Source organism: Phacochoerus africanus, chromosome 7, assembly GCF_016906955.1.
Source record: "Phacochoerus africanus isolate WHEZ1 chromosome 7, ROS_Pafr_v1, whole genome shotgun sequence".
Classification (NCBI taxonomy): Eukaryota; Metazoa; Chordata; class Mammalia; order Artiodactyla; family Suidae; genus Phacochoerus; species Phacochoerus africanus.
The window spans coordinates 81,616,326-81,642,718 of NC_062550.1; the positions used below are offsets into that span (position 1 = coordinate 81,616,326).

Here is a 26,393-nt window from a genome sequence, read left to right on the forward strand (position 1 = left end):
ACGGGCCTTGCTTCTTGGCGGAGAGAGATGAGGAGCAGAAGTCCAGCTTGGGGACAAAGGGCTTTGTGAAAAAAATGCTGAGGAGCAGGACAGTCCTTTGCTTTTCTGCAAGAATGATGCCAATCTACCTTAAATCCTTATGGGAATATGCAGCAGCAGGGTTTGGGAGCAGGTATGGAGCACATAAATGAATAAATCAGGAAACTACTTAGTTAATCGGTAACCACACCTGGGCAGAGAGGCATGAACACGAGGATCTGCAAAGGACAGTTCGGGGGAACAGGCACGTTCTACATGGATGGATGGAGGGGAAATCCAGCAATTGGGAGGAAAAGGACTGCTTTCTGAATTTGAGTTCTCTGGAGGTGATAACTATGTTTTGCAACGCCACAGTTCCATAAAGCATGACTTATTTCATTCTGCTTGTCTCCTTCAGGGGCTGTTTTTAAAAATGATGGCCCGGTAATCAGTAAGATTCATCTCTGAGTAAAAAAATAAAGGCTGTCTTTTCTGAGGGTATCTGTCCACACACAATGACTCTTTCTGTAAGAGAGACTCTTTTGAGCTCCAAAGCACTCCTAGGGGAAGCGAAGTGGGTGCCATAGAGACAGCACAATGAAAAAGTGCACACGCTATTCAGTTATGTAAGGGTAGTCAGAGGAACACAAAAGATTTCTAAGAAAACAAAGGGACTTCAGGGAAAAACCCAGCATGACTCATCAAAAAAAATTGGTAAGGTTCATTGCAAGGATTCCTTTTTTTTTTTTTTTTTTTTTTTTTAGTGATACGCCTGTGGCATATGGAAGTTCCCAGGCTAGGGGTCGAATCAGAGCTGTAGCCACAGCAACAGCAGATCCAAACTGTATCTGCGACCTACACCACAGCTCATACAACGCCGGATCCTTTAACCCACTGAGCAAGGCCAGGGATTGAACCCATGTCCTCACGGATACTAGTTGGGTTCGTCACAGCTGAGCCACAAGGGGCATTTCCTGTAAGGATTCTTAACGGGAAAGGTGGCGTTACCATTGCCTGAGGCACAGAAAAGGAAGAGTGAGGATTCTTGGAAGGAAAGAACCTAAGGAACAGAAGTGTTTGGTTTGATTTCACTTCCAGCAACGTCTGCCAAAAGTCTGTGACCTGCTCAGCACTGTCCCAGAGGAACGAAGAAAAGAAGGCAGTATGACGTGTAAGACCCGGGAATCATGTTAGGCATGACGGTGCCACGAAGCACACCAAATCTAGGCCAGGATGGGATGGATTGCCAAAAGGAACAGAGTGGGTCTTTTCCCAAAGAAAAGAAAGAGCAACAGGAGCTGAAGCAGCAGGGACAGAGCCTAAATGTGCTCGCAGGGACACCGCCTGGTCATATGAAAGCCACAGTTCATAGGAAATACACAGTTATCCTGTGGCTGATGACGGTGATCATGATGGAAGAAAAATGTCTCAAAAACGAAATTCTGAAAAAATGGTGCATCTTGGTCCCCATCCCAAGTCATTTAATCATGAGAAATAACTGGATTTTAGTTAATGTAGCATTATAAGGACACCGGATTCACGGAAGTGTTCTAGTCATTCTCTTTCTTGGATGCATTTAGTAACTTTGATTCTTCTGCTTTAAGATGTTCCTTTCCATCCACTAGCTTGTCTGGCGATACTTACCTGACAACTAAATGTCAAATTGAGAGAGAGTAATCACAGGCCATGTCTTATTCTTCCAGTTCAACGTGACCTTTTCTTGATGAGGCATTTTCTCCCCGTGTGCACCGGCATTTGGACGCCACCTAAGTCAGGCTATTTTGGATTGTTCTCTTGCTGTGAGGCTTCTCATAGGAAGGGTTTCCATTTGAAAAGTCCGTCTTTAAATTAACCACATTTTCGATGATTTAAACAGATTCTGCCAAACTATCTAGACAAAGGCACAGAACCTATGTGTATATGACATGACAGATGACAAGGGCTCCCAGAGGATGTAAATATTATTTTAGATTCTACATTGATCTCTACCTTGTCTGACTTTCCAGGACTTTCCACTAGAGGCGTAGTGAACTTCCAGCAGCAGGTATGTTAGTCTTCATTCAACTTGGCATTTATGGACTTAGCATAGATTTGGGGTGGGGGGAGCATTTGTGTGTGGTAGGAAGGGTGAATGATCTATCAAGTTTTCTCACTGATTTTTCATAAAACACTTTTCATTGTCCTTAGAGAATAATTGATGTTGTGGTTTATGGTTTTTTTTTTTAAGGCAGATCTTAAAGTTGGTGGGATAATTACACTTGCACTTATCTTTTATGCCTAAGAAATAAATTGAGGATGCTTGCGGAATGTGCATATTTCCCATTGCCTAGTTAGACTATAGGGGATACTAAGTTTTCTGGGCTGTGTTTTCATTTTGCTTTTTTGCTTTGTTTTGTTTTAGGAGAAGGAGGTCAGCAGGGCACAGAAAGCCACTTCTCTAAGATTATTAGAAAACAAAGAATTTAGAGAGAAAAGCTCCAGAGAGATTTATACAGATCTCTTTTTAAAAAAATAGTCTGAAGGCTTGCAGGAAAAAGAGGTCCAAGCAGGGAAAATCATTAGATTAGTTTCTTAGGAAAAATACATGTTTGGATGCCTCTTCAGTGTACAATTTTAGGGTAGTTTGGTCCTGCCATAATCGCAATACCACCACATATTTTTTATATAGTGATACTCCAGTTGAGCTCAGCAAGATTTACAGATGTTTGCTGGTTCCTGTGGCAGACAGAGCAGCTATTGAATCACTTGTCCACAAATACTTAATAAGCCCTGTCTAGATGCAGGACACTATGGCCCTCCCTGTACACGAGACACTTTTAGACTAAGTCTTAATTAGTCCTGGTTAAGCTCTGGTTAAAGAGTTAAGCACCATCTTTACAGTGTTTAAGTACATTGTTCAAATAACCAGCATACATTTGCACATCCATAATAAGTGAAACCCGAAATAAACTTGCTATGATTCAATTGATTTGAGCCACAATTTCATCACATGCAGTGCTGTGATCCTCTCTTGGCCAGAACAGCAGTTCAGTAAATATCTGTTGATGGCAGTGTGACAATGTAGGTATAAGAAAGATAACTCCCCATCCCCAATGCCCTGCTCAACTGGTTGCATTGTAATGGGCTTCTTACTATTTTCTTCTTTTTGTAAACTGTTACATTTTGCTTTTTCTTATAAATATTCTTTTTTTAAACATTTTTTAAAAAATTAAAGTTGATTTTTACCATTTTCTTCTAATAAACTCTCAGTAGCTAGCAAATGAAATGGGCCCAAACTCTGACCCCCAAATCCATGTTTGTAGTTTGGACCAGATTGACTCTCACTCTTTATATGTGGAGCACAGAATAATTAAATAGCAGAACCCAGGGAGACAAGAAGCAGGCGATTTTATCCACAGCTGCCCCTGAAGGGTGCTAGGTGGGTTAGGGTTTATCGCACAAGACAGGAAGCATCCTGAGAGAAGGAAGGGCGGGAACTTGCACTGAGTGCTGTGTCAGGCACCACACTAGCTGCTGACATAAACCATTCTTGGCCATCGCAGCAATCATGAGCCACAGGCATTTCGAGGTAGGAAGGATGAATCTCAGAAATAGGTAAATTGCCTGGAAGTCTCACAGCGCATGCGTGGGAGATCCTGGCCCGCAGGTCAGACCAGGGTGCTTGGGAGACCCTGCCTTTTCCAGGGTGCTCAGCTGTGTCCATCCCACCTTCCGTGCTGAGGCGAAGCCCACAGGGCAAGGTAGCCATTCGAGTCCTGCTTGCGAGATACTAAGAATAAGGCTCAGGCCACCTCAGGTGATGAAGAATGTGCTGTATCTAGTCCTTTAGAAAGGAGCAGACAGTGGTCTTAGCCTTATGGTCGAGTCTCAGAGAACCCAGGAAAAGCAGGACACTCCAGCTTTAGGAAGGGTAGAGCCTGTCAGAGCCAGGCTCAAGGAACCTGGAAATGGGAAACTCATCAAGATGCCAAGAGCGTTCTGAGAGCTCAGGTGGCGGAGCTTCTGGGTCTTCTGGAACATACTCTGCTTAGTCTCTGCAGGTTTGCCCCTCTAGGCATCTCTGATCCTCTTTCACTGTCAACCGCCTCTCCCACCTTTTGCTCACAGTATTTTCTTACAGTCTGTGTGTCCATTGATTCTGCGCAGCTTCAGCTTGCTCAGGCTCCTCATGGCCTCTGCTCAACGTCAAGGCCTGCCTGCTTGCCTTCCTGCCTGCCTGCCTTTCTTCCTTCCTCTCTTTTTCTTTCTCCCTCCCTCCCTCTCTTCCTTCCTTCTTTTCTTTCTTTTTGTGTTTATTGAAGTATAGTTAAGGCCTCTTTTAATTAATTCATTGTTTTGGCCTCCCCTACGGCATGTGGAAGGTCCCTGGCCAGGGATCAAACCTGCACCACAGCAGCAACCTGAGCCACTGCCGTCACAGTGCCAGATCCTTAACCCACGGAGCCACACGGCAACTCCAAGTCCTCTTTCTTTTACATAATCTGAACAACTCTCACTGCAAACTGCTCCCTTCCCTTAGTGTTGAAGCCAACGGATCCTCGTTTGGAGCAGCGTTTCATGCCAGAATATCATGGATAGTGAAACAGTGTTTTGACTGCCTGTGAGTTCAGCCTGGCCCAGTAACCCCAAAAGAGCTATGGGGACACCTATTTCCTTTAGCCGTGGCGAGGGGCTTGGCTAGCAGAGTGACTGATAAGAACAAAAATTGATCAAATTGACAAAAAGATAGGAAAAAAAAAAAACAACGAAGCAGCCTGAATCTCGGACAAAAGAAAACACAAGGAACAAAACCACCAAAGAACAAAGACTGATCTGAAAGGAAATGATGGTATCAGAAAGTCAATGGGGCTGGTTGATGTGGGGGTGGGGTAGGTGGCCAGAGCTCAGGGCTGCGTTTCACAGATGGGAAAAACTGAGGCAGCAGCTAAGTGACTTCCTACAATTTGCATATGGACAAGGGCTTCCGGGTCTCTCGTTTTTAATACCAACAGTAGCTCCTCACAGACTTACACCCACTCTAACCACATTTTATGTTACTAGCAAAATGAAACCATTTTTTGGTTTTTTAAAAAAGGTTGTCTACAGTGCAAATTCTGTTGCCAAAACTCGGCCTCTTTCCACCAGTGCTGAATATAAAGAGTTTGGACTGAAAGAAAAAAAAAATTGCTTTCTTGCTTTTCTAGGCAAAGGAGGCCACAGCAGGCTAATGCCTTAAAGACTGTGCCCTCCTTTGGGAGAGGTTAGGAGGTGGTTTTGTAGTTTAGGGAGTGGAAAATAGGGCTGCAGGTAAGGATCAAGTTAGAGGCAAGTTTGCATTGTTTCTCAAAGCTGGTGTTTAGTGGCCCCAAGACTGGTCCTGGTGCTCTTCCTTCTTTCTGGAAATTAGAATGCTCCAACTTTCATTTGTTGGGGGTTTTAGCTCTTTAGAAGGGCTCAAGGACACTCTTACGGGTGTTCCCTGAAGAGGAACCAGGACCCTGACCCAAGGCTGCACTCTCATCTCTTGAGGGCTCCTCCCTGATCTCTGCATCCCCTCACTTCCCTGATTAGCAACTCTTTGGAACTCAGGGAAGGTCCTGGGGGCTGAAACTTATTCCCTAGAAACAAGAAATGGAGGACACAGAAAGTCTTGTGTGCCCAGGAGCCCCACAGGGCCCTGCTTGGTTACAATTACAATGAGGAATTTAATAAGTAAAGCAATTCTTTCTTTACCCTCGATCTTAATTTTTACCATCCGTTAAGCCAGCAGAGAAGGGAGCATCTTTGCTAACTGCTCAGTGCTGGGTCTTGTTTTTCTGAAACATGAACCTGTCTCTCATGGCTGCCCAAATATCACAGCTGTGAGGCAGCTCAACTGAGAAAGATTCAGGGCTTCATTCAACCCTAGTCCTGCTGCATTTGTGCACTGAGCCCTCCACCGCAGGTGTTGTTGACACCCTGAGAAGTCCAGAAGAAAGGCATAACTAAGAGAACTTGACCCACATGGAAAGACATCCCATGGAATAGAAGTGGTCCATTTTGGAACTTTCAGCTGGAACTTCCAAGAAGAGGCCTGATTTTGTTACCAAACCAAACTTGGGTCCACTCACATCCTGCACAGCAAAGCCAGTTTACAGACCCCAGGTTGTGGTGAAGGAAAGTACGGCATTTATTGCAGGCACCAAGCAAGGAGAACAGGCAGCTCAGGCTCAAAAGACTCCCAGAAGGTTTTCAGGGAAGGGCTTTTAAAAGCAACATTTGGGGTAAAGGATGCAGGGGGTGGGGTAACTTTCTTCTGATTGGTTGGTGTTGGTGAGGTAACAGGGTGATGTTTTGGAAATATTAATCATCAACCCTCTGGTTCCAACTAGTCTGGGGTCTATGTGCTTGTAGCCAGCATGCAGTCACCATCCTCTACCTAGGTGGGGCAGGGGGTGGGGTGGGGTAGGGGGCTTAGTTCCTGAAGAACAGCTCAGATATGTATCAGATTGTTATCTATATCCCTTGAGGAGGAACTAGGACTTGTTGTATCACTGAACTCTTGTTTCTTGACTGCCTTTCCTCTGTTTCTGCATTCCTCACTTCCCTAATTAGTAACTGCTTAAGTCTGCTCTTTGGAACTCAGGAAAGACGTAGGAGACTAAGTCTTTTTCTACAAAGAAGAAACCGAGGGCACCGAGGTGATTTTGTACCCAGGGGGGCCCTATAAGGTTCTGGGCTCTGTTTCCGTTTCAAAGGAAAATCAGTGTTCCTGGGCCAGGTCACAGATAAAGCCATCTCTGCCTCGTAAAGGACAAGGCATGGCCTGTGTCCCAGGCTCTGAGGGGTAACTCCTCTTTGCCCTTCCCTATAAGTCTGTGTGGCACCAGCCTGTCATCCTCCATCCTCAGGTTATTTGTGTGTATGTTTCCCTGCCCTTCTAGACTGTCAGACTGAAACCTCTGACATGAACCCAGACTAAACCCAGATTGGGACTTGAACCCACAGTTTTGTTTTATTAGAATCACTCACTTGGTGTTTGGACTTACTGAGGCACAGGTTTTTTGTGTCTCAGAGCAGAAGGAATTTGGCGAAGGACAAAGTGATAGGCAAGAAATAGATTTATTAAGATAGGTCGCTTGGGAGGGATACAAGGGGTCAGGTGAGGAGGCTCTGCCCCCAGGATTAGATGTGCTACATTTTTATAATCCAAGGAGAGTGGGGAGTGTGGGAAAGAATGACCTTCTGTCTCATTCTTCAAATAGACATCAGCCTTCTGTCACTAGGGCCTCCTTTGTATCGGGTAAGGAGTATTTGACCTGATGAGGTCAAACTAGGACTGTCCTGGTGCTTATTCAGGTCAGTAGAAGGATGGTAACATATGCTAAACTATGTTGAATCACCTCAGGTTTCCATACAATGGCTCTTTCCCTTAAGTTCCTCTCCTTGGTCCTAGGAATCGTTATCTCACTGAACTTGGATGTAGGCCTCATTTTATCTTTCACTTAATGACCTGAGGCATGCCTCGTACCTTGATTTATGGTCTTATAGTTAAGCAAGCCTGCTTCATGGAACCCCAACATTCTGATGGCTTTCTTGAGGGATTATTAACTTACAGTGGTCTCCCAAAGGTCCCTAGATTTCCCTCTCTACCTGTGGTCGCCAACTGGGGCTTCTACAACTACTGATGTAAGGATCCTGCCCCATCCCTATCAAGATCCCAGAGGGCAGGATGCCTCGCTGATGCTGATTCACCCCTATACTCTCTATGATGCTATTCTAGTGCCCGTCACCAAGCAACTTCTTGGCCATCAACTGATAGTGTTGGGGTCTGAAATGCACTGGAGAAACATCTCACAATAGTTGGCTTTCTCTGATGGGAGTTTTGCTGGCTGGGAAGCTGATATAGGGTAACTTCTCAGTGGGATTTGAGTTTTGAGTGCTAAGGAGAGAGCAGCATGATTGGAAGAGACCCTCTTTGTTTTACATTTAAATGAAACATTTGGGTCTCCATACAATTTGGATGACACCTTAAGGGCAATTTCCTCAGCGTGATTCAGTTGCTGATTAAAGAAGGGAGGCCACCCGAGTATGCTGTCTGTGCTACTGATTGGTTGAGGACTGTTTTCCAGATGGGGTGAGCTCATTTTCCCTCAGAGAACTAAAGAGAAGAGCTTTTCGGGCAAGGCCAACTCTCTCTTCAAAGAAGCCCTTGAGCTCTCTTCTTAACTACACGGGTAGTAAAGAGCTGCCAGCCGGCCAGGCCACGTTGTGAAGCATTAACCTTCATCAAAAGAGGTCTGGACCTTTGTCCTCCGCTTCTGGGAGGTAATTTCTGAGGTCTTTTTTCTCCTGGGGGCAGTGGGTAGTCTAAGCAGGTGATTTAGGGTGGGGGCGGGCACACCAGAGAGACCCCCCACAGGACTCAGAGCCTGAACATGGTGCTTATTCAAGGCGGAAGGATGGCTTTGGGTCTCTCTTGGGGCCTGAACACTGAGATTAGTCACATGCATGACCATCGGATCACATCCACATAATGGACGTGAAAAATGGGACACTGAGGGAGTCCCCGTAGTGGCTTAGCAGTAACAAACCCAACTAGCCTCCATGAGGACTCAGGTTTGATCCCTGGCCTCGCTCAGTGGGTTAAGGATCCGGCATTGCCGAGAGCTGTGGTGTAGGTCGCAGATGTGGCTCAGATCTGGCGTTGCTGTAGCTGTGATATAGGCTGGCAGCTGTCACTCCGATTTGACCCCTGCCTAGGAACCTCCATATGCTGCCAGTGCGACCATAAAAAGCAAGAACAACAACAAAAACCTGAACACTGAGGCTGGGATGAGCTTCCCTGGTTGGCCATGCTCTGTGCATAGGGTCATGTGTTGGTGTCACACATTGAGGTCACAGGAGTCTGACTCCTCAGGGAGAAAAGAAGACCCCGCAAGCCCCGCATCCGAAACACTCCTGGACTTTGTGTCTCTTTCTTTGGCTGATCTTAACCTGGATCCTTTCCCAGTTACTGTAACTACGCGTATACCTGTGTACAGTGAGTTCTGTGAGTCTCTCTAGAGAATTCCAAACCAGGGTTTGGGTAACCACTTGAGCTTTGCAGTTGGCAACAGAAGTGAAGACAGTCTTGGGTTGGCACCCTCTAACTCTGCAATTGGCCCTAACCCCCTCCCGTGTGCTCTCCTGGTAAAACCAACCCCAAGCTCTGGGAATAAGGAAGTTGTTTGTACTTAGAAAAGGATCTATGCTGAGATGGGGAGGACCCAGTCTAGGGTGCTGGGGGCCAGGGGAGCTGTGTTCTTCATACCCCCCTCCGAGCCTGACAAAATCTATCCATGGTAGGTTTACCAGCTAACTAGAAATGCTGATGGGTTTCTAAGAAAGGCCCCGATGGATGTGAAAGCACCTGATCACAAAGAGAACACCGTGAAGTGGAAAACACCATACTAGTTTCTAGCGCAGGCTCAACCTCCAGAAAATTCTCTGAGTCTGAACAACCCAATCTCCTGTGCTTCAGTTCTCCCATCTGTGAAATGGGAATGAGAGTCCCTGGCCTGATCACTTCAAAAGGTTATGAGAAGGAACACATGAACTAAAGCGTGTGAAAAAGTTTAGAAACCTGTGGCGTAATATTTATAGAAACGGAAAATATTCATATTGTTGTCCCACTCTGAGCCCTTTTATAGATGAGAGACCCGGAAGGCAGAAGTGACAGATAGGAGTTCCCATTGTGACTCAGTTGGTAACAAACCTCGACTAGTATGCCATGAGGATGTGGGTTCCATCTCTGGCTTTGCCTAGTGGGTTAAGGATCCAGTGTTGCCCTGAGCTTTGGTGTAGGTCACAGATGCAGCGTGGATCTGGCATTGCTGTGGCATAGGCCAGCAGCTGCAGCTCCAGTTCAGCCCCTAGCCTGGGAACCTCCACATGCCACAGGGGCAGCCCTAAAAAAAAAAAAAAAAAAGTGACAGATAATGCGAGTTAATAGAACTGGGAATACCATGTCTCCCAACTCGAATGCTGGTGATTTTTTTTAATAAAACATGGTCCTACAAGAGCATACCTTTGTCTAGAGGGCACGCTTTTGATAACTTCAACTATTTAGAGTAAGCAGGAAAGTATCTCTGAGCATAAGACAGCTGCCTGGGACACCACTTTCCAGTAGAACCCTCCAACCACACAGATGCATCTAAAATTAAGCCTATGGATTGAACAGTTTGTTATTTATCAGATTAGAAACTACCGAATAAGGTGGGTAGAGTAGCTGGGGGATCATAAACAGATGCGATACCTGGGAAAATAACAGCAGCGGCAGCAATTTCAAGTAGGAATAAAACAGCCCAACCTAATTCATCAGCATTGCTCGTCTCCATAATGATGTGCCTGAGTCATTAAAAGTTTAAATGATGTTCAATTTGCCCTGAAAGAAGGCAAAGGAAAGAAATAAAACGTGTAATTGTTGACAAGATAGAGACAGGGTTATCATTTTGCGCTGATGACTAATTTGCATACAGAGAAAACCTCAGGGTATCAACTAAAAAACTATTAAAGTGACACATGAATCTCAGTTTCCTCATGGTTATGAAGATTAGCACTTGCATGCCGCTTGGAACCTAGTAGGTTATTGACAAGTGCTAGAGAGTAAAGACAAGCTTTAAATACAAAAGTCCAGAGCTTTCTAGTACATCAGAACTCAGCAATTAGAAATTGTTATGGGCAAAAAAGGATTCACTTGGGGAATTCCCGTTGTGGTGCCGCAGAAACGAATCCAGGAGTTCCCGTTGTGGCGCAGTGGTTAACGAATCTGACTAGGAACCATGAGGTTGCGGGTTCAGTCCCTGCCCTTGCTCAGTGGGTGAAGGATCCGGCGTTGCCGTGAGCTGTGGTGTAGGTTGCAGATGCGGCTCGGATCCTGAGTTGCTATGGCTCTGGCGTAGGCCGGTAGCTGCAGCTCCAATTCAACCCCTAGCCTGGGAACCTCCATATGCCGTGGGAGCGGCCCAAGAAATGGCACAAAGACAAAAAAAAAAAAAAAAAGAAACGAATCCAACTAGTATCCATGAGGATGCCGGTCTGATTCCTGACCTCGCTCAGTGGGTCAGGGATCCGGCATTACCCTGAGCCATGGGGTAGGTTGCAGATGAGGTTCAGATCCCGTGTTGCTGTGGCTGTGGTGTAGACCAGCAGCTACAGCCCTGATTCAACTCCTAGCCTGGGAACCTCCATATGCTGTGGGTGTGGTCCTCAAGAGGAAAAAAAAGTATACATTTGTAATAATCGTAACGAGCCCCACATCAACAATCCCAAGAAAGATGAAGAACTATGTGTCACTTTTATGTGAAAAACTCTAAAACTGTTGAGAGAGAATACAGATGTGAAAGAATTGAAAGGTATACTAAGGTACTGAAAGGCAAAACAGGATGTAGGAGAAATGTCAGTTTTTTCCACATTAACTTATATATTTAGAGTAATTCCAGGCCAAATCTCTACTTTACAATTTTTGGACTTGACGGAATATCTTAAAATTTCATCTAGATCTATACCAAGCAAGTACAGCAAAGAGTATCTGTGAAAAGGAGAAGGGAGGGATGGTCGGAACTAACATACAGAGTATATTACAGCGCACAGGGGAGGAAAAAATTTCACCCACCCTCTTAGCTTCTGTGCCTGGGCCTGAGAATTAAACTGGCATAAAAAGGAAAAAAACCATACAAATCGTATTTACTATTTTTACATGCATGTGGGAGTCTCATAAGAAAAAAGAAACAATTAGGACTGAGGCTTGATGGACTTTTAAATGAAGAAACAAGAATTTGTGGGTAAATGACAAGACGAAGGAGTTTGGGGCTAGGGTCAGTAAACTGTGAGAAAGTGACCAGAGAGTTCCCTGGTGGCTCAGAGGGTTAAGGATCTGGTATTGTCTGGTATTGTGGTGCAGCTTCCATCCCTGGCCTGGGAACTTCTGCATACTGCAAGTACAATTTAAGAAAAAAAGAAAGAAAGAAAAGCAGCCAGAAAATACATGGGGAAAACTAATGGAAGATCAGGAGTATTTCCACAGATCCATTCTGGTGTTGGCTTTCTGTCTCCTGGGAGAAGAATGGTCTTCTCTTCCTGATACACTGATGGTACCATTCTCCTGGCAAATTTTATGGCCTGTTTTTAGGTAGAAAGGGAGCTGGCACAGAACCCCTCCTGCATCTGCCTTTCTTGAGTACCTTTCCTCAAAATAAGCAATGTGGAGAGTTCCTATCGTGGCTCAGCAGTTAACGAACCCAACTAGCATCCATGAAGACGCGGGTTCGATCCCTGGCCTTGCTCAGTGGGTTAAGGAGCTGGCGTTGCTGTGAGTTGTGGTGTAGGTCGCAGATGCAGCTCGGATCCCGCGTTGCTGTGGCTGTGGGGTAGGCTGGTGGCTACAGCTCCGAATGAAAGGCAAAAATAATAATAATAATAATAATCAATGTGCTAAAGTAGTATATTTTGGGGTGGCATGGTCTGAACCTCTTCAATAGCCACAATAATTAAATCAATACAGGATGGATTCGAGCTTATTCAGATTGATGGAACAAACAGCTCAGAAAAAAAAATCACAGAATTTTTATTGTGAAAAATGAGGCAGAGGAAGGGGGAGAAACCTTACTCAATAAGTCATGTGGAACAAATGGTCAATTCCTGGGGGAAAAATCCACTTAGATTCTTATTTTATATTCAATATCAAAATAAATTCAATATATGTTAATTAAACTCAATTTATAGACCATATGGCAGCACAGGATCCTTTAACCCATTGTGCGGGGCAGGGGATCGAACCTGCATTCTGGCGCTACAGAGACATGCTGATCCCCATTGTGCCACAACGGGAACGCCTCTCCCCATTTTAAAATAACCCTCTCATGACCCCAGTTATTCTTCCATAAGCCCTATTTTGTACACTTTTTTTTTTTTTAAAGAAAAGCAAAATGACATTGTTTTGCTGCTTATCTTGTTTACAATCACCCTTTGGGATTTCTTTCCCACATTCTACCCTAAATCCACTCCACATCAGGCTCTCTTTGCCAGCACTCCAACAAAACTCTCTTGGTGAAATGTGCCAAAGGACTACTGTATTAATCCATTTAATGCTAAATTTTGATTTTCTGTCTTGCTTGATTCAGCTGATGGCTTTCCATCTAAAAAGACTTTCTTTAACGTTAGGATACCACACTCATGCTTTTCCTCCTGCTGCATGGGTCACTTTCCTTCCCTGGTTCCTCTTCATCTTTTCAAACTCGGAATATGAAGGGCTCAGTATTCAGTCCTCTTCTCCTGCCTCTTTATATCATTTTACTTGAAATTGAATTTCATGGCTCCAAATAGTATCTACGTGGTTTCAATGCATGAGGTTGTACCTCCAGTGCAGGCTTTTTCTCTAAACTTCACTCCTATTTTCTCTTGCTGGCTTAGAGTAGTTTTCTAAGGTTACCTTAACAAATGATCACAAATTGGATGACCTAAAACTGAAATTTATTCTCTCCCAGGTCAGAAGCCCAGAAGTATGAAACCAAGGTGTCAGCAGATGCGGTGGAGGCATGAAAGGAACAGCTATTCCATGTCTCTCCCAAGGCTTCTGGTGGTTGCGGGCAACCCTCCACCTGTCTGAGTTTGCAGACGTCTTGCTCCAATCTCTGCCTCTGTTCACACTTTGCATCTTCCCTGAGTGTCCCTGTTGTTCACGTGGCCTTCCTATCAGAACACCAGTCATTGGATTTAGAACCCATCCTAATCTGAGGTGACTGATTTACTCTAAATAATGACATTTGCAAAGATTCTATTTCCAAATAAGACCATATTCTGAGATTCTGCGTGTACACGATTCGGGAGGGATGCTATTCAACCCAGTTCACTAGTCAACACTGGTAATTTGTGTCTTCTTTCTTTGGGGGGTTAATAATATTGATAGACATTTATTAATTTTATTGATCTTTCCAAAGAGTCGGCTTTTTGTTTCATTTTTTTCTCTATTTTTTATTTCAGTTTTATTGATTTCTGCCTCTATTGTCATTATTTTCTTCCTTTTGCTTGTTCTGTGTTCATTTTGCTCGTTTTTAGTTTCCTAAGGGGGAAGCTTAGATTACTGAAATAAGATATCTCTTTTTTGATACAAGCATTTAGTGCTGTAACTCCCTTCTAAGTACTGCTTAATCTTCACCCCACACTTTTTGTTATGTTGTATTTTTACTTTTATTCAGTTTCATTTTTATTTATTTATTTTTTTTGGCTCCGCCCATGGCATGTGGAAGTTCCCCGGGCTAGGGATTGAACCTGAACCACAGCAGCGATCTGAGTCACTGCAGTGACAATGCCAGATTGTTAACCCACTTAGCCACGGGGGAACTCCACTTTTGTTCAGTTTTAAATAGTCCCTAATTTTCCTCAAGATTTTCTCTTGACCTGTGATTCATTTTTAAGTGTATTATTTAACTTCCAAGTATTTGGGGATTTTCTTGTTATCCTTCTCCTATTTATTTCTAGTTTTATTATATTATTGTCAGAGAACATACTCTTTGTGATTTCAGTTTTTAAAAAGTAGTTGTGGTCTCTTGTCACTCAGACTATTGTCCGTCTTCATGAATGTTCCAAAGACACTTGAAAACATCGTTGCCTACATTCTCCACCAAGACAAAACCAAACCCAAAACCAAATACCCTTGAAAACAATGTTAAGATAGTGGAATACAATGATTCAATTTAAGACTGAATCAGCTTTGCATGCCTCTGATGAACCCTGCTTGGTCCTGGTGTGTTGTTCTTTTTCAGTATTGCTGGATTCAGTCTGCTGAGTTGCTACTATTTCTGTCAGGTAGTGCTTCTATAAATGTCGATTCGACGCAATTAGTTGATAATTTTGTTCAGGTGTTCTGTATCCTTTGTAATTTCTCTATAATAATCCCAAGAGTTATTAGGAAAGATATGTTTAAATCTCTGACTATCATTGTGCATTCATAGATCTGTTCTTTCAGTTCTCCAAGGCTTTGCTTCGTGTCCTTTGAAGCTCTGTTGTGAGATTCATATCCATCGAAGATCATTGTATCTCTTGGTGAGTTGTTCTACTTAGCATTATGGTCCCTATTTATCCCTGGTAGATTTTTTGCTCTGAAGTTGCTTGCTTGATACTAATATAGCCACCTCAGCTCCCTTTTGACTAGTATTTGCATGATATAACTGTCCCCATCCTCTTACTTTTTGCCTACCTATGCCGTTATATTGGAAATGAGTTTATTGTAGGCAGCATACAATCTGGCCATGGTTATTTAATTAGTTTCATAACCTCTGTCTTTTAATTGATCTGTTTAAGACAGGAGTTAACTAAACTACAGTCCGTGGACCAAATGCAGTCCACTGTCTGTTTTTTTGTTTGTTTGTTTGATTTTTTGTAAATAAGGTATATTTGGAACACCAACAAAACATTTATTCTCATTTCATCCATGGCTGCCTTCGTGCTACAATGGGAGAGTTAAGTAGTTGTGAAAAATAGGCCCACAAAGGCTAAAATATATTCTTCCATTTTACAGCAAAAGTTTGCCAACCTCTGATTTAGATCCTTTGTATTTAATGTAAATATTGATATGTTTGAATTTAGGTACAGTTTTTTTTTTGTTTTGTTTTGTTTGGCCACACCTGCGGCATATGGAATTTCCCAGGCTAGGGGTCAAATCAGAGCTACAGATGCTGGCCTACTCCACAGCCATAGCAATGCCAGATCCGAGCTGTGTCTGAGACCTGCACTGCAGCTGATGGCAACGCTGGATCCTTAACCCACCGAGTGGGGCCAAGGATCGAACCCGCATCCTCATGGATACTTGTTAGGTTCATTACCACTGGGCCACAATGGGAGCTCCCTAAGCAAACTATTTTAATATTTATTATCTACTTATTCCTTCTGTTTTTTGCTTCTCTTTTTCTTCTTTTCTGCCTTCTCTTGAGCTATTTGAATATTTTATAGTATTCCATTTTAATTTGTCTACTCTGATTTTTTCTGTATTTCTTTGTATACTTAAGTGTTGCGTTAGGGCTTACAATATACATACTTATGTTTTGACAGCCCGTTTATTCATTTATGTATTTATTTACTGTCGTGCCCATGGCATATGGACTTGAACTTGCACCACAGTTGTGACCTTTGCCACAGCTGCCACAATGCCAGATCCTTAACCTCCTGTGCCACAGGAGAACTTCCTTGACAGTCTATTTAGAATTAGTATTTTTTAAAAAAAATGGAGTTCCCTTCGTGGCTCAGTGGTTAATGAATCCGACTAGGAACCATGAGGTTGTGGGTTCGATCCCTGCCCTTGCTCAGTGGGTTATCGAACCGGCGTTGCCGTGAGCTGTGGTGTAGGTCGCACATGCGGCTCAGATCCCTCGTTGCTGTGTCTCTGTCGTAGGCTGGCGGTTACAGCTCCAATTTGACCCCTAGCCTGGGAACCTCCATATGCCGTGGGAGCAGCCCAAGAAATGACAAAAAAAAAAAAAAAGAATTAATATTTTATCACTGCTCATGGAATGTGGAAATCTTACCATCTTTTAGGTCCCTTTATGTCCCTGCCTTTTTCATCGGTACTTTCTTATGTATTATATCAGTGTACCTTCAAATCAGTCAGACAGTTTCAGAATTTTTACTTTCAAATTTCAAACACTTTTTAAGGAACTCAGTTTATTATATTTACCTAGGTATTTATTTATGTTGTGCTTTTTTTGTCCTGGTGTTCCAAGTTTCTTTCAGGTATCAGAGTTCCTCTGCTAAGCAATACATTCTCTAATTTTCCTTCGTCTGAGAATGTTTTTATTTCACCTTCCTTTCTGGAGGACATTTTCTCTACATAGATTTCTAGGTTCTTTCCCAACTCACACCCCAAGCCACACTCACGGCATATGGGAGTTCCCAGGCCAGGGACTGAATCTGAGCCACAGCTGTAACCTATGCCACAGCGGCACACTGCCAGATCCTTAACCCACTACACTGGGTCTGGGATCAAACTGGTGCCACTAGAGAGTCAAGCCAGATCATTAACCCACTGTGCCATAGCAGGAACTTCCCCTTTTAGCATTTTTAAAATGTGCTACTTCCTTTTAGCTTCTATGATTTCTGATGAGAAATCCACAGTCATTCAAATTGTTGTTCCTCTATTTTTCTCCGATCACTTTCAGCATTTTGTTTCATTGTCTTAATTTTTCGGCAGTGCGATTGACTTCATTGCATTTATTCCACTTGGAATTCTCTGAGCTTTTTGAATCTATGCTATTTATGTCATTTGCTAAATTTAGAAAGTTTTCAGCTCTGATTTTTTTTTTTCAAACTTTTTTTTCTGTGCCATACTCTTTCTCCTGTTCTTCTGGGACTCTGATGACATAAATGTTAGAGCTTTTGGCATTGTCTCTGAGGACAGTGACGTCCCTGAGCCTCTGTTCTTTTTCTTTCTTTCTTTTTTTTTTTCCTGTTGTATAAATAGATAAATTTTTTTGGCCGAGCCTGCAACACGTGAAAGTTCCCTGGCTAGGGATCAAACCTGCACAGCAGCAGCAACCCAAGCTGCTACAGTGACAGCGCTGGATCCTTAATCTGCTGGACCACAAGAGAACTGCAATAGATAGATCATTTCTATTGATCTATCTTCCATTCCACTGACTCTTTGGCTCTTTCTTCTGTTGCTGCCATTACATTCAATCTATCCAGTGAGATTTTCTTTTCTGCTTATTCTATTTTTCTGTTCTAGAATTTCCATTTAAATTTTTTTTTTAGTCTTTTTAAAAAATGATGGTCAATTTACAATATTGTGCAAATTTCTGCTGCAAAGCAAAGTGACTCCATCTTACATAGTTATATACATTCCCTTTCTTACATTATCTTCCATCATGGTCTCTCCCAAGAGACTAGATATAGTTCACTGTGCTGTGCATCAGGTAATTGGTAATTAATATTTTGTTTCTTTGGGGAGACTTTCTGTTTTCATTCATTTCAAGAGTGTTTGCCTTTATTGCTTGGAGCATTTTAAAATATATGCTTTCAGGAGTTCCCGTCGTGGCGCAGTGGTTAACGAATCCGACTAGGAACCATGAGGTTGCGGGTTCGGTCCCTGCCCTCGCTCAGTGGGTTAACGATCCGGCGTTGCCGTGAGCTGTGGTGTAGGTTGCAGACGCGGCTCGGATCCCGCGTTGCTGTGGCTCTGGCGTAGGCCGGTGGCTACAGCTCCGATTCGACCCCTAGCCTGGGAACCTCCATATGCCGCGGGAGCGGCCCAAGAAATAGCAACAACAACAACAACAACAAAAAGAAAAAAGACAAAATATATATATATATATATATATATATATATATATATATATATGCTTTCAAGTCTTTGTCAGATACTTTCAACATCTGGGCCTTCTTGACTTTGATGGCTACTCACTTTTCCCTTGTGAGCTGAAATTTTCCTGACTTCATATGCTTAGTAATTTTGGATTGTATGCTGGACTTTTTGAATGTTGTGCTATGAGACTCTGTGTCTTTCCTAAATCCTATGTTTTGTTTATTTGTTTGCTTTTGCCTTTTTGGGGATACACTGGCAGCATATGGAAATTCTCAGGCTAGGGGTCAAATAGGAGCTGCTATGCCACAGCCACAGCAATGTGGATCCGAGTGGCATCTGCAACCTTTACCACAGTTCACAGCAATGCCATGATCCTTAACCCACTGAACGGGGCCAGGGATGGAACCCACATCCTCATGGATCCTAGTGGGTTCATTACCACTGAACCACAACAGGAACTCCAAAATCCTATGTTAATATTTTTATTTTAGTCAGACAATTGACTCAAATGGTTAAGACTGGAAGTTCTTTCAGCGTAGGTCTCACAATCAGTTTTCCTTTCAAAGCCTTTGCTGTGCTGTTCAGATACGTCCTGCAGATGCACCAAGTAGCAGCTGGACAGAGGTCTGTCCCTTAGTTCAGTTCTCAAAGTCTCTGGTGGTGTTTAGGATTGGATGCATGTTCAGAGGTAAGCCTGGGATTTCATAAAGAACTTTTATGGACTTATATTCCCAAACACTTCTCTTTATAATCTTCCTGGTGCTTTCAAGTTCTTTAGGCTTCCCCCTTTCAGTCTTTAGGCCAGAAACCTGGGGCTTTGTTTACTCTCTTCTTCCACGCACTTGCTATGACCGTACCAGATTTGGCACAGATGGGAGGGGAGTGGAAAGAGAGAAAGAATGAAGAAAAACAACAACTTTTTGAGACCTTAGGTCCTTCACTTGGAAAGACAATTCTCTATTCCTCAGAGTTTAGGCCCCCATCCCTGTCACTGCTGCAGGATTGCTCGGGAACTAGGGAGCAAGAAAAGAAAGAAAAAAGAAAGGAAAAAAAAAAACAAAACCCACTGGAATTCCTGCTGTGGCACAGTGGGTTAAGAATCCAACTGCAGTGGCTTGGGTCACTACAGAGGTGCAAATTTGATCCCCAGCCCAGCACAGTGGGCTAAGGATCCAGCATTGCCAGAGCTGTGGCATAGGTTTCAGCTGTGGCTCAGATTCCTGGCCATGGCCCAGGAACTTCCATATGCCATGGGTGCAGCCATAAGAAGAAAAAAATAATAAAATTTTTAAAAATGCTCAAGCTTAACCTTTTCTCCAGGTCTTCATTTCCTTATGAAGGCCCCTATGTCACTTAAAATTTACATTAAATAAAGTTGTATGCTTTTCTCCTGTTAATCTGTCAGTTTAATTTTCAGGCCCAGTCAGGGACCCAAAGAGGGTAGAGGGAAAGTGTTTCTTCCCCTAAAGTATTAAAAAAGGAACTCTAACTGTAATTTTTGAAAAAATTTTTCAGTGCAAAGCTAGTTAGATTGGTGAGTTTCTATTTTATGAGCTTTGCTAGCTCCTGAGGGCAATTCATATTTTAGCATATGGTGCAGCAATGATGTTCAGATCAATGAAGCCAAGTCAGTAAGAAATACCAGGAATAAGAAAAATCAGTCAATAAGGCCATCTGAAATGTTATATATATGCATGCACATGCACACATTTAATACATAATTGATAAAATTACATAATATACATTTAGAAAACATTTTTTAAGTTTTGACATTTCAGGGTTTGGTTTTAGTAATTTGGAAATTTTACTTACGTGGTGTGAACGCTTCATTTACTCATGGTTCCAGATAAAGATGATTCTACTGTCCTGAAAATAAGTACTTCTATTGTTAATATTTTAAAGCGTTTGCATTAAAATATTAATACTGTGATTTAATTTCATGATATAAAATTATTAAATAATAATTCACATTATACTGACTCTTAACATATTAAGACATTTAAATCAAGTGTATTCTGAAAGAGCTCCTTTGGGGGTTCCCTGGTGGCCTAGCAAGTGAAGGATCTGGTGTTGACACTGCTGTGGTATGGGTTGCAGTTGTGGCTCAGTGTACATCCCTGGCCTGGGAACTTCCATGTGCCAAAAAAGAAAGAAAGAAAAAAAAAGCTCCTTTAAAAAAAGCAGTTCACATAGATTAAGCACTACAACAGGTGAATGTTAGACAAATCCTAGGAACTTAAGCATGTTTCTTAAAGTTGACAATTTTCCCTCATTCTTACGCTTTTTCTCTCTGATAAAACTTTCATGTAATTTCCCTCCAATAACATTACAAATGGCCACAATTGATTGAATACCTACAATATGCCCAGCACTATACTCAACATACATTTTCTCATTTAGTCCTCATCACAGTTCTACCTAGTAGACTTTGTTTTTTTCCCCAGCCACTCATGTGCCATATGGCAGTTCCCAGGCTAGGGGTCAAAGGAGAGCAGCAGCTGCTGGCCACAGCCACAGCAACTCGGGATCCAAGCCACATCTGCGACCTGCACCACAGCTCATGGCAACACCTGATCCTTAACCCACTGAGCGGGGCTGGGGATCAAACTCGCGTCCTCACGGACACTATGTCTGGTTCTTAAACCACTGAGCCACCACAGGAACTCTGCAGACTCTCTTGTTATCTTTTCTTACTAAATGAGAAGACGGGAAGGGAGACACGTTAAGTTTAACAGGTCCCAGGCCCCCACAAGTCAATGGCATACAAGCTTTCAAACACAAGTCTGTTGGAAGCCAAGAACCCTGAGAAATTATTGACCATGACGCAGAAGTAAATAGCCCGTGGAAACATGAGGGAGAAGCTGTTCCTTCTCTCCTGGGACAACCTCTTTTTTTTTTTTCCGCTTTTTAGGGCTGCACTTGAGGCATATGGAGGTTCCCAGGCTAGGAGTCAAATCAGAGCTACAGCCGCTGGCCTATGCTAGAGCCATAGCAAGGCGTGATCTGAGCCATGTCTTCAACCTACATACACCACAGCTCACAGCAACACCCCATCCTTAACCCACTGAGCGAGGTCAGGGATCGAACCCGCAACCTCATGGTTCCTAGTCAGATTTGTTTCCGCTGCACCACGAAGGGAACCTGGGACAACTTCTTACTCCTAGAGTTATTCCTTCCATCCCTATCTTCCCTACTTGCTTTCTATAAGGGACTCTTTCTTCAAGCAAAGAACACTTCTTCTGATCTATGGAAAAGGAAAAGAATGGAAAGACGGCTCACATTTTCCTTTGAGCAAGCAAATATTTTTCAAAGGCCTTTATCAGTAATTTCAACAAATGCTGTCACAGTAGCCTGGTCTGTATGTGGCAACCACTCAGATACGTCCATCTGGCATGACCTCTGGGAGGACAATATCTCCATTTCTACGCGCTGAAGATACACCATGCAAAACTGGGGTATCTTTGACACCCTCATTTTATAGATGCACGTTATTTTTCAGCTGCTAATCTTAGCTGTGGCAAGAGTGATCTTGAGCTTCGTTCCCCACCTCTGTTAGAGCCGAACCCTGTAATTTAGCTCATCAGATTTGCAAATGAAGGTTATCTTCTACTGTTTAGCTTGGTTAAACGTTATCCCTGTGGGTGGTTATGCATCTCCTGTCACACTGATGAGAAGCCTGCCTGCCTGGTTCTGTTCACCAAGGCCTCCTGCTTCAAGGGGAGCCGATGTGTGGAATCGCTGGGGGAAATCAGTGGATAAGGTAGTTAAGAAAGAGGAGGGCAGGGTCCAGGGCACTCAGCTTAGAACTTCCCTACCTCCCTGATGCTTGAATGCTTAAATACCAGAGTGGTCCCTATCAGGGTGCATTACAGATTACAAAGCACTTGCTCAGATGTTATCTTAATTCACTTAATAAGTACATTAGCCCTACAAGACTGGTTTTATTATCCTCATTTTCTATGCTGGGAACGTGAGGTGGTTTTGTTTTTATTTTTGTTTTTTGATTTGTGGTGGTGGTGGTGGCTGCTTTTTAAGACTGCCTCCTCAGCTGATGGAAATGCCCAGGCTAGGGGCCTAATTGGAGCTACAACTGCTGGCCTACACCCCAGTCTCAGCAGTGAGGGATCCGAGCCCCGTCTGCGACCTACACCACAGCTCATGGCAACACTGGATCCTTAACCCACTGAGCAAGGGCAGGAACTGAACTCACATCCTCATGGATACTAGTCGGATTCATTTCCACTGTGCCACAACTAAAAGGGAGTTCTATAAGTGGAAAATATTTGATGCAAATGAGGCTTTCCTACTGGAAATCCAGCGTAGTTTCATCAGGCCGAGCTCAGACCACCCCACGTGAAGGCTTGTGAAGGAAACAGGTCCCACCCAGATGTCCCAAGCAGTCCTGCCATCCTTCCCTGCTTGCGGACCGGCTGCTTCTCTAACCCCTGGGCTCTTCCATCTCTGGTTCCTGCTGCAGTACCCTGGTCTCTCGCTGGTCCTTGAATACACCAGCTGCCTTGCGGGCACTGAACTTTTGTACTTGCTGGAATCCCCTCAGTAGCAGGGCTTCTCCCTCTCCTCCCTAGATGCCTGCTCAGCCCCATCGGAGGGCTTTTTCCTGGAAACCCTCCACACAGTGGAGTTTCATTTTTCCTTATCTCCTTTACTGCGATGCCCTGAGGTTGGGGCCGAGTGTGCCCCAAGCACAGAGCAACAATAATAAAAGGGACTCAGATTCCATCTGCTTTTTATTTTTAAATGTACTAGGAATTCTAAACGTCTGTGTTTACTCTTCCCAGAAAAAAACAAACAAACCTGTCCTTGGTCTAAATTCTAGACAATGGCCACAATTACTGTTATAAAAATCTGTGATACACACTTCAAATTAGCACATTTTAGTTACTTTTTTTGGGGGGGTTGTACTCACAGCATATGGAAGTTCCCAGGCCAGGGATCAAATCTGAGCTGCAGCTGCGGCTGCTGTGGCAATGCCAGATCCTTAACCCGTTGTGCCACAGCAGAAACTCCTTAACTGCTTATTCTCTAACAAACATAGTGTTCCATTTTAAAGTACTTGGACGTGGCAGAGTTCCTGTTGTGGCTCAGAGGTAACAAACCCGACTAAAATTCACCAAGACGTGTGTTCGATCCTTGGCCTTGCTCAGTGGGTAGGGGATCCGGCATTGTCTTGAGCTGTGGTGTAGGTTGCAGATGCGGCTCAGATCCCATGTGGCTGTGGCGTAGGCTGGCAACTATAGCTCCAATTCGACCCCCAGCCTGGGAACTTCCATACGCCGAGGGTGGGGCTCTAAAAAGACTAAATAAATAAATAAATAAATAAGGTACTTGGCCGTGGTATTCTACCTGGAAGTTAATTCAGAGAACTCTTAGCTACACAGTTGTCTGCTGCCGCAAGTAGACAGGACTATACATCTTGCTTGTAAGTAAATTTGTCATAGCTCAGAGTCATTGAGCTTGCTTTGGGTGTAGCTAGCTGCTGGGAGCCGTTTGTGCAGGTCTGCCTGCCGACAAAGTCCAGGAGACTGAGGACCCCAGACTGCACAGCATGTCCAGGAGAGCAACGGTTCTGCTTCTTCTTCTCTGCCTGCTTATGCGGTTAATAAAAACTGTGAGAGCTGGGAAATTGCTGTCCAATAAAGTTCCCCAAAAAAAGACCCCGGGGGGGGGGGTAAATGTCAGGCCTGGTGCTTACCCACAAATTCCTACTGTCCCCTTGTCCTGTGATCATCATTCACTTCTGAGTTCCCTCCCTTTTTTTCTATGGAGACCCTAATAGAAAGCTTTCATGTTTGGGCTGTTACTGTTTAATCTGTGAAAGAATCCTGGAGGCATAATAGAGGCTGGAGGCACAGGTCTCTCCATGCTCCGGCAGGTGGTTCTTTTCTATGCTAGGGACGAGTTTATGAATAGGGTAGATACTGGGCCTTAGTTATAGAAACACTTGTGCGGTTTGCACCATGTAATTGAACACAGGTCAGGAAATTACCTACCTTCAGTCGATTGTATCTTGCTATGCCAGGCCTATTGGCCCAACCCTAACAAGTGTCAATGCTGTGGTTTCTAGTTCTATAAGAATCAAAATAACCTTTGGTATGTTTGAGTAACCTTCACTAATAGAATATAGTTTGGCCTTAGGTTTTAGACACACAAAAATATTTTTAATTATAAAGTTAATAAGTTCATGCTTTTGTAACCCACAAAGTTAAATCATTAACACGAGTACATCTAATTCTGAAAAGTCAAGTGGAAAGCACAAAAAAGAGCACTGTTTGTGTTCCCAAATGTACCTGGTCATATACCAGATCAAAGGGTAACATCTGACCGAGTGGAAAGTTAAAAAATATCACCAGATGTATGACGCATGACGTATGCCAAGGGAAAATACAGATTGTATATAAGCTTGGTTGATTCAATCAATAAACGAGCAGTCCCACACAAACGCTGGCTCTGTGTCCATTCCTTCACAGAAGCCGCTCATCCTTCAGGAGGCCCTGGTTCAGCTGGAGCAGGACTCCGGCAGCAAGCCATCCCAACCCCTGCAATGTGGATGTATTCCTCTGGAAGGATCGACTATGGGCCCGGATAAATTGACAAATCCAGCTAGACTGTATCGAACATGAATATGCAAAAGAGATCTATTTTGAGGAAGCCATTGACAAATTTGCAGAAGTTAAGGCTTAAAACGGAAATAAAACTATTCATTCCTCCGATGACGAATATTTCCTATTTTTCGAAAAAACACATTAATATTTTTGCATTTTTAATCCATTTTCCTTTTTTACCTTTTAGGTGTTTATTTTACTTTTATGTATTTATCCTTTTTTACTAGCATGATTATAAATATGAAGTTCGACAAGGCAAAAATTTCACCACCTGCTCTTTTACGACTATTGATAACATGTGTTTTGTATTATCTATTGCAGTATAAGTATATTACCATGAACTGAGCAGCCTACAGGAACACATATTTATTATCTCATAGTGTCCACAGGTTAGGAATGAGGGCGTGGCTGGCCTGGGCTCTCCAGCTCAGGGCCCCCATGGCTGCAATCCAGGTGTCCGCTGAGGTTAGGCTGGGAAGGATGCCTGCTCATGTGGGCGTTTCACTTCCTCATGCGATGTTGGACAGAGGGTCTTAGTCTCCTGCTGGATGTTGGCCAGGCCGGAGGTTGCCCTCCACTCCTTGCCATGTGGACCTCCCAACATAACCCTTGCTTCCTCCAAGCTAACAGGAGAGGGAGCCTCCCAAGCAAGATGGGTTACCATGGGTAATGTCATCTTACATACAGGAATCCCATCCCATCGCCTTTGCTTTATCCTATTGGTTAGCAGCAAGTCACAAACCCCGCCCAACTCAAGGGGAGGGGATCACCCAGCTAGAAGACAGGCAGCCTGGCAGGTCTCCTTAGAGGCTGCCTGCCGCATGTGTCATTTTGCGATCATTAAATGTAACTTTTCCTATAATAATTTTGACAGGTAAAGGAGGAGCATTGTTAAAAAAAAAAATGATTTGCTCAGGATGTCAAATGCACTAGGTACCCTGAACCCTGCTTGATTTTCTTTTTTTGCTTTTTCTTTTTGTCTTTTTAGGGCCGTGCTAGGAGTGGAAAATCGGAGCTGCAGATGCTGGCCTACACCACAGCCACAGCAAGGGCAGATCCAAGCGGCATTTGCATCCTGCACTGCACCTCAGGGCAATGCAGGATCCTTAACCCACTGATCGAGGCCAGGGATAGAACCTGCAACCTCATGGATACTGGCTGGGTTCCTTCCCACTGAGCCACAACAGGGAACTCTTCTACTTGATTTTCTTCATAGAATTTACTTGATTTATTGTATGTGTTCAATGTTTTATTCAACATTTAATATTATTATAAAATTTGTCTCAGAGTCTTAATTCTAGGAACAATATTATGAATATATACACTCATTTGAAAAAGAAAGACTCTAGCTCTTATTCCAGAGCCAAGTACTCCACAGGATCTGTCCAGGGTACCACATTCTAACCATTTTTTTTTTTTTTTAGGTCTGCACTTGTGGTATGTGGAGTTTCCCAGGCTAG

The 26,393-nt window shown here is 43.5% G+C and overlaps 1 long non-coding RNA gene across 4 annotated transcripts; it reads left to right on the forward strand.

Annotated features, from left to right (window-relative positions):
- The first annotated feature begins 947 nt into the window (after window positions 1-947).
- Window positions 948-26,393, forward strand: LOC125131439 (uncharacterized). 4 transcript variants are annotated; one of them, XR_007135923.1, is made up of 6 exons: window positions 948-2,062; window positions 2,420-4,058; window positions 13,503-13,753; window positions 14,984-15,060; window positions 18,877-18,998; window positions 25,922-26,393. It is a non-coding gene; the product is annotated as an uncharacterized LOC125131439 (long non-coding RNA). The 4 variants fall into 4 exon arrangements; XR_007135922.1 differs by having other exon boundaries at window positions 948-4,058; window positions 25,922-26,374; XR_007135924.1 differs by lacking the exons at window positions 948-2,062; window positions 2,420-4,058 and adding an exon at window positions 6,493-8,304 and having other exon boundaries at window positions 25,922-26,374.